A 12,893-nucleotide genomic window follows, 5' to 3' on the forward strand; every position below is an offset into this window, starting at 1 on the left:
CAGTTAGGGGTTCGGTTATTGGGTCAAACAGTCGGCCCGTTCTGACAAAATTAAAGAAATTAAAAAAATAAAAAATGATAAAAACCATTCAAGCGGTTCGATATCTAGTTATTAACAATATTTATAATAACTATTATTCATTTATATAATTAAATAATTATATATATATCTAATTATCTAACAATATTTATATAATTAGATATAATAGGTAATTAGATAATTAGATATAATAGAAAATGGGTTTCTTTTGCGTGGGAATGTACTCGCATCCTATAGGGTAAGGCTGTTCATAAGAAGGCCTAACCCGACCAACTAGGACCGACCCAACCTGAGTCGGCCGGGTTTTGATCAGCACAGGTCGGTTTCGAGTTGTGCAAAATCCTAAACCGATGATTCGAGTCGGTTTCAGTTTTCACACAAGAAAACCGAAATCGACCCAAACCAAACCGACTTAGTTCAAACATGAAGTTCCAAAGCCCATTAGGCCACCTAGTTTTTGAATGGTTGCAAGAAACTTTGGATTAGTGAATAGTGATTAATGAACAACTTTTGTTATTAAATTTTCATTTAAATTTTATCATAGGAAATGGCTGAAATGATGTTCAATTTATGACTCTTTTTAAAATTAGCAAGATTTTATCACAGGGATGAACTTAGAACCGAAACCGACCGAAACCGACCCAACCCGAATCAAACGACCAGGTCAGTTTTGCTTAACACTGGGTCGATTTCGGTTTCTATGTCAAGTAACCCGACCAGGTCGGGTTGGTTGGAAAAATCACAATAAACCGACCCAACCTGACCCGTGGACAGCTCTACTGCAGGGAGAGAGCACCCCAATCCTATTAATATATATATAGTAGCAGGGTGGCCCTTGCGTTGAAGGGGCTAATGAGTGTAGAAAAATAAATCTTAAAATTATGTTGTCACGTAAATTAAACTACAATAAGTATTTAAATATTTGAAAGAAATTAATTAAATATTTGGAAATGGTGTGATAAGCAATGCCCATATGAATTTAAAGAGATAAATATTAAGTTGTAAAGTTCCGACCCATATGCTTCTTACAAAATAAAATAAAAAACTCGTTCTTTACAAAAACACGGTGAGCTATTTGAATCGCTTTGTATAGCAGACATGCTCTTAAACGGACAAGATTAGTGGTATGTGGTTTAAGGCCAGGATAGAGATTCAAACTTGCAGTTGTCCCAACTGATCATCTTCCATCTTCAATAAAAACCAAAACCTGCTCAATAAGGGAAAATAAATTATTAAAACAACTTATAAGGGAAAAGATTGACAGCATAGTATGTACCTAAAGGAAATTTGTGGAGTTGTTGCTTTTTGTTAAAGGAAAGAGAAAAGAAAGAAATGACATTTGATAAAAAACGATAGATTCACACAACTAAAAATCAACTTTCCCAATTCTTATTTCTTTGAAAAATCTATAGGTAATTTTCTTTCATTTGGAAGGAAGACGACTCAAAACGTCCATTGATATTCATTTGGCTATTCTCTTTTCACTAGAAATTCTCAAACAATTACCATTCCATGTGGTCATTGGGCAAAACATCAGTCGCAACAAGAGTACATACAGTCTACATGACTAATCAAGGAAATGAAAAAAAATAAATAAAGAACCAAGTATTAACCTAAAAAGGAAAACTAAACAGCTGTAATAATTGCACTTTGAAAGTTGCAATGACTCATTACGGCAAGAGTAGAAGAATATACCTAATTAAAACAAGAGGACTTAAAAATTAACAAGAAAATAACATGTAAAAAGCAGGAAAATCTTTTTAATTAGTTCAACGCACCATTGATCCATCTAAAAGAAGTCTACAAGAACATGCATAATTACAACAAGTGCGGAAGAACATACATAATTATAGCAATTGTAGAAGAATATACTAAATTTAGATATTACAAAATAAATTAAAAAAAATGAACAAATAAACAATTTGTAAATGATGATCAGTGAGGTCCATGCTATACAGTATTGCTGGATTGCAGTTTGGAGGTCGCTGTCAAGGCGTCTAAACCAAAAAACAAGGATAGTTGGTTGGTTTCAAGGGTTTATGAATACTAAACAACAGAAATCCATCGGATCATTGGGGAGTCAATAAATTAAGTAAATCAAAATAAAAATCGATTGATTGGGCTAAGTCAAGGGATTGAAGAGTTGAGACTGAGCAACTCGAGTTGCACTAATAAGATAATTAGAGAGCAGCAGAAGAATGGTGAGTGTGGGGTCAGAGCATTGCATTAGGGACAAAGAGTAGATGGTAGAGACCCACAATCTCACATGGGATCCACCTGTTGGGGAAGATGGGGTCACTGTAATTTAGGAGGAGAAGCTCTGAGGCGCGTCTGAAGACATTATCTTTAGAACGTTATTTGCCCCCACTCAGTTTTACTGAGTTTGCTGTTGGGTTACAGGCAAATTCATTCCTAGGATACAACAGAGCCTTGGGCGAGAATCTGCAACCAGCAAAGTTGAAGAGTCTCCAAAGAAACCTTCTGTGAGACTGTAGCAGGCCGGACTGAGAGAGAGAGAGATAGTGAATTTTGAAATTGTGTTTCTTGAGTCTGATTCATGCTCCTTAAATAACTTGTGAAGAGGTATGAGGAAAAGGTAGGTGCTGGTTTAGAGAAGGCACCTTGAACAGTCACAATTTCAACCATTGTGATTGTTTAAAAAGTTATTAACAGTTGGTGACTGTTAACTTTGAATTGTGCCTCTTGATCACACTCGATCGAATCGTGACCGTTGATCTCATCAATGGTGATAAACGGTCATCAACGTATCAAAACCAGAGCCGCCCATTGCAAGCCACACGGGTGCGAGCAAAATGCGCCTCTAAAGCGCCTCATTGTGCCACACACACGCACGCACATGCGTGCGTGCGCGTTGCGCGGTATCGAATCCCCATACTCTCCTCTACTAATTCCAATGTGGGACAAATTCAAAACTGGGTTTTTGTAAGAGAAAAACTTATTTTATTTTATTTTTTTTAACAAGTGTACAGGTGCAATTTCTCATGTAATTGACCAATCAAACCCATTGGATTTAATCTCTTATGAGATTGAAATCCAAAACCACCCATACCTCAACTGGCAAAAATAGGGAGGAACGGCAGAAGCAGAGCCACCACTCACTAGAACCACGATAGCCACCCATACGTTTTGTTTTTACCACTTCGCTCTCACCCCCTACTCACTGATCAAGGCTCAAGCTTTTAGAGAGACCGAGATGATTGAGAAGAATGGTGAGCATGAGGTCATATCATTACATTGCACATTAGGGATAAAGAGTAGATGACAGAGACCCACAACATTCAATGCATGAAGAGTCCCCTTCTCCAGCAACCGGTGAACAAAAAAACTCCGAAGCAGGCAAACAACCAGTGAACAAAAACTACAGTAGCAGCCAGAAGCCCAAAAACCCTCTCCGCATTCCGCAACACCCAACCCTCGAAAACCCTCTCCTGCAACACCCCAACAGCAGATGGAAGCCCCAAAACCCTCTCTGCAACACCCAACCCTCAAAAACCCTCTCCAGCAAAAAACCTTGATGAGACAGAAGCACAAGAACTCTCTCCACAACCCTCGGCTCGTGAAGTTTCGGTCAAAGTTGGTTAGAATGAAGGGGCGCCGAAGGGGAAAACGATAGGGAGAGACAAAGTGAGAGTGGAAAGAGAGACAAGAGTGAGGAAAATGACAAAACGGGAAAAGAGGTAGAGAAGAGAGGGAGAGTGGGAAGAGAAAGTGGTTCAAAGAAAAAGGGAAGAGGGGAAAGAGAGAGAAGGAAAAAGACACCGAAAGGAAGACATGCTTGGAGAAGTGTCGTAACTCGTATCATGCAATGAAGAAGCATAGGCATGTGAAAGGGTTTCTAATTTGAATGGTGCCACGTGTTAGCCATTAATTTACTTCTTCCTCAATTGTTTATAGGTGTAGATGCTGATGAAGCAAGTTACAATCCTTTACACGATTGGGTTGTAGATTCCATATCCTTCACGAAGAGATCACTCATATTGTATTAATATCACCTAGGGTGAATAGGCTGACAACATATTAATAACCAAGCAATAAATAAGTTTTACAACAGTAGACCTAAACCAATTTTCCAATAATCCGATCATGAGACCAAACTTTTGTCCAATTTCAAAATAATCAAAACTGAAAACAACGTAAAATCACTTTTATGAAAGTATTTTTTACAACAGTACTTTTATAAAAAAAAATTATGGAAGTACTTTTACGAAAGCATAATTATAAAAGTACTTTTATAAAAACACTTTTACGAATACATTTTTAGAAAATCACTTCTATGAAAGTACTTTTACGAAAGTCTATGGAAGTTTCGAAAAGTACTTTCACTAAGTACTTTAAAGTGCTTTTGTAAAAGCATATTCATGAAAATATTTTTATCAATGTAGTTTTACAAAAGTGTTTTTTCAATGCTAAAAGTGATTTTATATAACTTTTGATATTTCATTCTATTTGAATTGGATCTGGCCCAATCCATTTACATTTTTAATGGATTGGACTGGATTTGGTTTATATTGGATTTGGACTGAAGTAGGCCCAGTCCATTTATAAATGGACTCACATTGGACTAGATCGGATTGGACCAAATTTGTCCAATTGACACTTCTAGGCGCACACATGCGGGAGGACATGTGACCAATTCTAAGGCTGTGGGACATTTTTTGGGCACAAGTTGGTGGGGGCAAATTTGAACTCTATAGAGTTCGTGGCTAAAATAGAAAATCATCGCCTGGGATCTATTGCACAAACCCCACCAAGAAGTCACTTCATTTAATTTGGGGTTGGGTTGTGGCAACAAATCAAAGTCTTTGACAACACAAGCTACGACACTAAAATAATAGTAAATGTGGGTACTTATTTATAAGCAAAATTGAAGATGGAGTTCTATTACATTTCCAATTAAATAGTGTTCATCTAACTCCTATTCAAGTATTTTTTTTAAATAATAAAAAAAATTCAAGTATTATTTTTTGGATTAGGTTTATTTTATCTGATCACAATCAAAATTGTGCTTTATGAGATTGGCCATTTTCTTATTCTCTAGATAAATTTGTATTATTTTTTTAATCTTATTGTTAAATTTTTATTAATTTTATTGGTTTGTTATGACTTTCATATTATTTTTTATCAAACTATTAAAAAAAAACTAATCTTATAACAATTTTATAAACAACCTTTGTCTTTTGACCCTAACAAAGGTCTCTCATATAGTTTTGAAAAAAAAAGTGCAATTACCTTCTTTTCCTTGGCCTTTCAATAATAAAGACATCAAAGTTACCAAAATACCCTTATCATTGTTAGGGCATTATTATACACAATTTTAAAGTTTTAACTTTAACCCCCAACTCCACTAATTTATTTTGCCAAACAACTTTCAAAAAGTAATTCTCCATATTCTTATTGGATGAACTAAGGTAAAAAAGGTCAAAGTGAAGTAAAATGAAGCAAATCTTTTAGTAAACTTACATGTAAATGAAGTTGGATAAGAGTAAATTTGATATTCTAATATAAATTAATGCATTACGCTAATATTTTTTTATTTGGAATGCTAAGAAAAGGAAGGCATTTGCACTTTTTCCAAAACAATAAGAGACGTTTTTGTTAAGGTCAAAAGACTGAAAACATAGGGGAGTTTCATAGGATTGTTAGAAAACCGAAGGAGTTTTTTATAATTCTCGTATTTTTAAATGAAATTTAAATTGATTCTAAATTAATTAAACTATATTTAAAATTAATATTTTTATTCTCTTTTTATTAATCCATATTGAATTTACTTAACTATATTGTTTTAAGTAGGTTTTGAATTAGTAAAAATTAATTACAAAACTAGTAATTGCTTGATAATTTTTTATTAGTTTTATATTAATTTTAATTTTATATTAGTTTTTTATCTATCTTTTTCCCTTATATTAATTAAATCATTTTTATTAATTTAACAATAATTAATATTATTGTTATTTTATTTACATAGCTCACTAAATTATTTTACTATGGTTAATTAATTTTATTATTTTCAACTTGATTATAAATAGATTATAATTTTTATGATGTTTTATTAATGTTTTCAACCTAACGTTAACTCACACAATTGAATCATTCAAACCATTACGTAACCTTATTTTTAATTTTGAATTACCTAAAACCCGCTTTGTTCAACCTGGGTGGTTGAACCATTAAAGTCACAATTACAACATACAATGTATTGAAAACTTTTGGAAGATTTAACTATGTACTTGGTTGTATGAATGGGGATGATCTTTTTTTTTTCTTTATTTTGGATAACTTCTCGTGATCTTTGCAATCCCACTATACCAAAAACACACACATGCACACTGAATTGTTTCCTTCAAATTATAAATTTTTGGCTTTTATATTTATAAACAATTAAAACCAAATATGCCTTATAAACACACACACACACACTATAGACAGTCAAAACATTAAATTGTGACCTAGAGGCAAAAACTATTTAGCCTCGAAGTTAGTTTCTAAAACACATTTTATTTATTGGATAAAGTGAATAATGTTTATTATGAAATGCAAATTAATTGATTAACTAACTTAAAAATCAGTTATCTTTTTAAATGGAAGTAGATTATTTAGCCTAATAATATATCATTGAATGTCTTCATTTCAATATAATTAATCTTTATTAATAATTACAATGTAATGTATATAAAATTATAGTTAAACTTAAATTGATATAGATATGGATAAGGTTAATGAATTTTAAGCAATTTAATGGAGTAATGGAAAGGAGAGAGAATTAGTTTCATGAGTTGTTGAATGAAAGAGTTAACAATTAACTGTATAATTGACGAGGATAAATAGTTAAAAGATTTAATGGAAGAGAGGAGAAAAGGAGAGAGGGGGTTAATGCGGATAGTGAAAAGTCTTAAAGTGATTCGTCACTTGAGCTATTTTGTTTAATTTTAAATTTATAAAATTTCAAAAAAAGAAACAAAAAAAGACAAGTGACTTTGATAATAAACTAAAAAGTAGGAAAGTGCTAGCTTGACACATTCCATTTTAATATAGAGATATACATTACAATGACCCCCTATAGTGACAAATACCCCTTGAATTTTTATTTGCAACAAAAAACCCCTTTAACTTTCATTTAGAACATAACTAGTCAAAACTCGTGTGATGCAAGAGCTTTTGATAAAAGAATCTAAAGCAAGTTGAACCCTATGACATTGTTAGCCCTATGGTTGTTTATAACTCAATTCTACTTGGCTCGAGCCTACCCATGACCATCGCTAGTCTAACTACAATCAATGTTGCAACCTAATTCAAATAACTAATTAATGTAATTATTGTTAATTATGCAAAACTAACAAAAATGAATTGTTGTGAAATGAATAAATTGTTTAACTGAATTATTGTTGATGAGGGGTGATTTGGTCCTCCAATGATGTAACGATACGTGGCACTACAGAACAGTCCATTAGCATCTCGACAGCACCCAAACAGACCTTGGATACTTGGCATCTATCTCAACCTCCTCGGCCACCTCGGTAGGATGACCTATCAACAACTCGAGAGATGTTAGGCCGACATGAAGAGGAAACCTGCCTCCGTTGACTTAGCCCAGATCCGATTAGCAACATGCCCAACATGACGAGCAACTTCCTTCTTGAGCAGGTTACGATCTCCGATTCCCCTAGGATCATGATGACACGTCAATTGAGCTTATCTCAGTCTCGCCTACTTCGAATGAAACCAAATAAGCATTATCAACTTACGTGGAACCCGTCTCTAGGCATGGAACCACATTCGATTCAGACAATCCAGAGATCTCGGATGTGTTTCATGGAGCTCACAACATTTAGCCTATATAATGGCATCTCCTTCCTCATAAAAGGTACGTGCGATTTAACTCTCAAAGTCTACTAGCTTTCTCACTTCCTAAGTTATTTACCACCTCGCTAACTTAAGCATTAGACTGCCCACCCCCGATATAGCAACCCGGATGCTCTGACACTGTTCTTTGTAGCTCGACTAAGTGACCTCATCATCCCAATGTTCAAGTTGTTTGCGAGTAGGGAGCTACCAAATCGCCCAACATCAATTGTTATTCAAAAAATTAATTAATTATTCTTAATTATTACTAATCAGTAAAGTTAATATATTTAATTTCTAGGATATTTTCTAAATCTCACCATGACTTTTTAGCATTTCTCTTGTATACAACATGACTTTTTTAAAACCTCCAGAGAGCCCTGTTAGTTAATTTATTGTCTAAATCTCACCCTGATAGCTTTCTGTTAATTTACCATTAGTGGTTATAAACATAAATTGTCCACATAACATAAGCATTTAATTAATTTACATGACCAAATTACCCATGAATGGCCAATCAAGCTTATTAAATATTTTTCATGACAAAATTACTTTTAACTGAAGCTTGGGCCCACATAAGGCCTACAAATTTTAGTATTAACAGTTTTTGAAATTTTTTATCATGGAGAAAAAAGAATTTACAGCACCCTCACGAACAATTGATGCAATACACTCAACACTCAGGTGGCAAGGGATGTGTTGATTTTGTCAAAAAAGGGATGTACCCCAACAATTCACCATAAAAGAAAAAAAAAGGGGCCATCATTGATCATTCTTCCATGTTTTTGCTTAAAGATGCCCTTAAGTGGGGTTGGGTCATTAGAACTTTTGGGTGTTACATAACACATTACAGGGGCTCATGGGGGCAGACAGAGAAGGGTGCACATAAGGTCTACTGACCTTACCACAAACTCTGCGGTTACACAGGTTTGATCCCCTCCTCTTTTAGAGGGACGCTGAGCGAGTGAGCGACCATCCAAATTACAGGAGTTGGTAGAACTTGAGTTCCATTATTATTTAATTGATTCTCCAGCTAAAAACCCATCATCAAATTGGGCAACCATATATTTTTGGGGATATTATCTGAAACTCGCAATGAGTTTTCAAAACCTCTATAGACCCTTATTGTTTAGTTTTATTGTTCAAAATTCACCTTCCTTTAAGATTTCTGTTAAATTACCGTTAGTGATCATTAATAAAAGTAGTTGTCCATGTAAGTATTTAAGAATTTTATATGACCAAATTACCTCTAAAATGACTAATCAATCTTATTAAATATTTTTATGACAAAGTTACCCCTGAAATGGCTGGTCAATTTTATTAAATACTTAGGGTTGAAGTATAGGCTCAGGTCTGACTTTAAAATTTGTGGGCCTAGTGTGGGCTTGGGCCCAAGTCAGGTGTAATTTTGTCATAAAAAAATTAATAAGCTTGATTGGCCATTCAGGGGTAGTTTGATAATGTAAAATACTTAAATGTTTATATGGACAACTTTTATTAGTGGTCACTATCAATGATTAATGAAAATCTTAATGGAATACAGTATTTACCCAAAATACTTTGAAAGTTACCAAAAATACTATCCATTAATAATAGTATTTATTAGTAAAAATATTGTACTTTTATTAATAATAGTATTTATTACTAACCGTATATATGGATTGAATATTAGTTAATACAAATATCTCGGTAATTAAATATCGATAACAATATTTACCAATTTACGAAAAAACTTTAAAAATACGGTAAATGTATTTTATCAAAAAAAAATTACCAATTTACGAAAAAACTTTAAAAATACGGTAAATGTATTTTATCAAAAAAAAAAATTAAAATTTAACACAACATTAAAACATATTGGATATGGGTCGGATTACGATCATATCCGCATCGTATCTGATCCATTTAACTTAAGCCAAAATAGTTTAGTTAAATGGACCGGTATGACATGGATAAGTCTACCAACCCGACCCATACCCTATCCACTTTATTGTCTTCTTCACAATCGTATCCGTATCGCATCTGATCCATTTAACATCAGGCATATAGCTTCGGTTATGAGCGAAAACAATAGATTTAAACCCCATGAAAATTATAGTAAATCTATTTTGCATAAAAAAGTACAGACTTCTAATATCCAAACTAATATATTAGACAACATATGGACTTAAAATATTGTTTCTAAGAAAAAAATAGTGAAAATAACCAAAAAAGAGCATACTGTGCAAAGAGAGCTGCAACTTCAACTAGGAAGTCTACTTCGTGGAAGAACGGTAAACGATGAAGTCTTCAGAGAGTGTCGTTCCAAAAAAATTCCAATGAAAAAGTTTCTTCCTAGGTATTGTTCTTTGGTAGAACAGTAAAGCTTGCTCGTGGTATCTCTGCTCCGGTCCTATTTTTCAACCAAAACAGTGAGCTTATGTCGAGAAATGACGAAGGGATTGCTTAGAGGCAACCAAAAGGATCCAAAGAGAGTCAAACTCTTACCTGTTCTAGGCACTGTGATTCAGTAGAAGGCAAATAATAAAATTCTATAACGGTGGAGTCTGCTTCTACGTAGACACATAAAAGATGGGGATAGACCAATCCTGGTAGACACATAAACTTCGGCTTCCAGGTAGATAAAAGCAATGGGAAGACGCCGATGAAGAATAGAGGGAGGGTGAACAACAGAGCTACATGCTGCCGAAACCTGTTTTACAGAGCAAGTAAAGAAATATGTTTTACAGAGACGTGAAGAACAAAGAATGGGACAGTGCCCCTGATTTGATGTATAAAATGAAGATTCAAACTGAATAGAATGCAGGAAGAAGAATCCCGTGGTGATGTGTTTTGACGTCCAAAAGGAAATTTTAAAACAAAGATAGAATGGAGGAAGAGATATAAGGGAGGAATAGAGGTTTCCATAATGAAGGGAAGGCTCTTTTGGATGGTTTCCATCCCAATCACGATTCTGAAAAGTAGTTTTTGATGGTTTCCATCTCCTTCACGTTTCTGAATAGTAGTAGAGGCCTAGAGCCTATATTGAATTAGGGTTAAGATTACAAAGAGAATTTGCTGGGTGGCGACTCCTTGGGCTGATAGGGAACCTTTAGACTTGGCAATTGGGTTGGTTGAAGACATTTTGGGTTGATTTCGGGACGGGTTGAATTTCGGGTCGGGTTATCAAATGCTAGACTCTAACCCTAAATGTTTGGGTTAGGGTTGACCCATGGGTCGATCTCTCTCTCCGCCACCGCCGCTGCAAGACTCTCTCTCTCCCCTTGTCTTCTCTCTCTCTCTCTCTCTCTCTCCCCTGTCTTCCCTCCACCGCCACCACCACTACAACTTGCAGCGGCAGCTCTCTCTCCCCCTGCCTTCTCTCTCGTTCTCTCTCTCTCTCTCCTTGTCTTCCACCGCAAATTTTTATTTATTAAACATTAATTATTTATTATTAAATTTACTTGTCTTATTTATTATTTATTTTTATTAACTAATAATTTTTAAAAAATATTTTAATTCTTATCTGTGTAAATTATTAATTATTTTAATATTTTTATAGTCATTAATTATTTTTAAATTTAATCATTTCATTTATTAATTAATAATTAATAATTTATTATTTTTTTATTTGTATCATGGTTTTCAAAATCGGATCGAACCAGACGGTCGGACAGGAAAAAACCAAGAACCGGTCAGGTGACCGGTTTTAGCTTTCTCCAAAATTGAATTTTCTTAAAAAACCATTGATTTTGGTCAACAAACAACTGATCCGAGCGGTTAATCGTTCAAACCATCTGTATCGTTCGAATGGTTTTGACCGTTTTTATTTTGTCAAAACGGGTCGACTGTTCAGCTTGAACAGTCGAACCGTTCAGTCCGATAACCGGACCCCTGACCGGTTCAATCTCTGGTCGGTTTTAAAAATCATGATTTGTATTGTTTCAATATTATTTTGAAGTTGAAAATAATTTTTTATGAGATAATGTAAATTGAACTCAACATTTTCAAATAGTATGTTTTAGGGGTAAAATAGTAAAATCAGTAAAATTTAGATGGTAAAGGGTTGATCCAAAACAAACAAACTTATGGATTCAAATCCTCTAAAAAGTAGAAAATCATTCATGCCTCTTTTCAGATTTCAGACATTTAATATCTTTTTAACTTTTTAGATCTAAATTTTCAGATTTATCAAATGCCACCTTAGTTTGGAAAGAGTACAAATGCAAATATGTACGTGCAAAAACATACAAAATATAAGACTTTTCACTCTACATATTTGCATTTGCTACCCACTCTAAAGTGGGTAGCAAAAAATTTCCCTCGTACAAATCCTATATCTTTCAAAAAAAAAAAAAAAAGCATTAGTTAAACTTGATAGTTGTTTTACGGACTGTGTGACCAATCATTTTGCTCCACACTAGCCTTAAAGATGCATACAACTCACAATCACTTGATCTCTGGCTTGCATTTATAGTTGGGGAAAAGGTGATAGGTTATACAACCATAAAACAACTATCAAATTCAACTAATATGCTCTATGATTATCTCCATATCGCATCGCATGCACTTTTAGTCATGCACATTTTACTACATTTCGGATTATTCTAATGCATCAATAATGTATGAATTGAAGATTGCTATGAGCAGCAACATTTTCCTACACTTCCAATTAGTCATGCACATTTTAACCATGGCTTGAACAGAATTGGTGTATGAGACATCATATAATTGTTATGTCATGTTTACATTCATGATTAGTGGACTATGTGTTGTAGTTGAAAAAAAGGTATAAAATATTGTATTCAAAACCAACAAAACCATTCAATTTTGTTGGTTATGGAACCATGGATTGTTAGTTCCAAGCATCAATATAAATGAAATTGGTGACTTGAAATCAGCCCCCTACAAGATAATTTCCTACAACGTTTCAAAGCACATCCCTGCCGTGTATTGGGAACATCTCCCGATGATGTTTCATCATTTCTGATATTATCATCTAGAGATGTTTTCAA

Source organism: Nelumbo lutea, chromosome 3 (assembly GCF_056320005.1).
Source record: "Nelumbo lutea isolate HS-2025 chromosome 3, American lotus-T2T, whole genome shotgun sequence".
Lineage (NCBI taxonomy): Eukaryota > Viridiplantae > Streptophyta > Magnoliopsida > Proteales > Nelumbonaceae > Nelumbo > Nelumbo lutea.